Genomic DNA, 1,991 nt, shown 5'->3' on the forward strand with positions numbered 1-1,991 from the left:
TATAGGCTTTTATAATTGTCTGTTTCACTGAGATATCAAGTGACTTTAACATAACTAATATGTGTCAGAGACAGGACATCGTGCCAAGACTTCCTGACCTCAAAGCCACTGTCTATTCAATACATTATACTACCTATCTAATAATAATAATTTAACATCTTTTCCAGGGATACTTCTCCCAACTCATACTCATACTGGCAGGCTGGGGCCCCAGAAGGAAGCTAACTACATCTGCCCTTACGGTTCTATGGGTGACTCTGATGAGTTACGATTTTTTAGTACTGCTACTCATTAACTCTCATCCAGGGTGCTCCTCCAATACTCATGAATCAATTCATATCAAATAGTTTTTACCAGGAGATATTTACTGGTGTGGTAGAGTGAGAATAGTTGTCACCAAGAAAAATTCCTCCAAAATCGGTAGTGTGCTTTCCCACAAATATAGATAGCATACACAGGGAGAGTGTGATCAAGCTTAAAGAACACATGTAGCAAAGGAGCATCTAATGGTTCCTAACTACTGGAAGTCCTTTTCTTTCTTCATGAAATCATGGTTTTCACTTGTGTATAGCTCTCTGCTTGACTCTGAAGATCAATCCCTTGTAGAAAGCAGCACTTGAGCCATGTCTTAAAGGAAATAAGGGATTCCAGGAGGCAGAAGCGAAGAGGGGGTGTATCCCAGGGTTACATACAGGATGATAGCTGGCAGGATTGGTAGAATACAATGAGAACTTTTTGATGTGTATGTATGTGTGCATATGTGTATATGTGTACATGCATGTATGTATATATGTACAAGTGTCTTTTAAGGCACAAAGGAAACTGATGGTAGAAATAATCTAAGGTTAGGGTTTGGCAAGGTGAGGATGTCAAAAGGACAAGAGAGCAAGGAATTAGAGAGGAGAGTGTAGGGTTAAATTTAATTCACTTAAGAGATCAAGATTGGGGAAGGGAGGAGAGTGGAGATAGAACAGGTAGGAGAGCCTAGGAAATACTGAAGGAAATGTAGGTCATCGTGAGGATCAAGAACATGTTTCAGAGTGGTAAGGAACTAATAATAGAGAGACAGAATGACAGAAAGTGTGATCACTTAGAGAATTTCAAAGTTATTGATCATAGGTCTTGGGCCTTGAAGGAGAATGTTGGAGCCAACTCTGACAAGATTGGAGAGTTGATTGTTAAATTCTCAATGTGAGCATTTACACCTTGGAAATTTGCAAGTGCTACAGATCAGGACTTGATTTATTGTTTTGCTAATAGTCCATTCCACTTTACAGCTGCTGCTTGCCTGGTTTCACCTCAACAGAACAAGATGTCCCTGTGCCTGGTATCTCCTAGTGTTCTCCCACCCCAATTCCCTGCCTCCTTTTGTGTGTTGTCTCACCCTTTAGATTGTAAGTTCCTTGAAGGCAGGGACTGTCTTTTTATTAATTATATCCCTAGCACTTAGCACAGTGCCTGTCACACAGCAACAATTTAATAAATGTTTATTGGATTGGGTTGTCTAGACTTAAGAAAATGATGGAAAAAAATGTTAATAATACAGTTTATACTTAAATATGTCCTGCATACTTTATTTCCTCAGTCAGTTGTCACACATTTACCAGCATACACCTGCCTAGACAGGCACTTAGAGGCTATTTATTCCAACACCCTCATTTTACAGGAGGAACATTTAGGTTCAGGGAAGTTGAGTGACTTGCCAAGGTCATACAAGGAGTAAGTATCAGAGGCAAGAACTGAACCAAGGTCATCTGTTTCCAGTGCCAGGGTTCCTTCCACTGTGACAAGAATAGAATCCATGAGGCTTTGCTTTTCTACAAAGGAAAAAAAAAACATTCAAGAATCATTTACTGAATATCCATATAAATGAGACAAGATCTCAAACCTCATGAATCATAGGATCATGATATAGAACTGGAAGGGAACCCAGAATATAACTCTTGAAGGGTAATATGCAATTATGTTACCTACCCAACATCATGTAGGAA

This window comes from Phascolarctos cinereus, unplaced genomic scaffold (assembly GCF_003287225.1).
Source record: "Phascolarctos cinereus isolate Bilbo 61053 unplaced genomic scaffold, phaCin_HiC Scaffold_4;HRSCAF=312, whole genome shotgun sequence".
In the NCBI taxonomy this organism is placed as follows: domain Eukaryota; kingdom Metazoa; phylum Chordata; class Mammalia; order Diprotodontia; family Phascolarctidae; genus Phascolarctos; species Phascolarctos cinereus.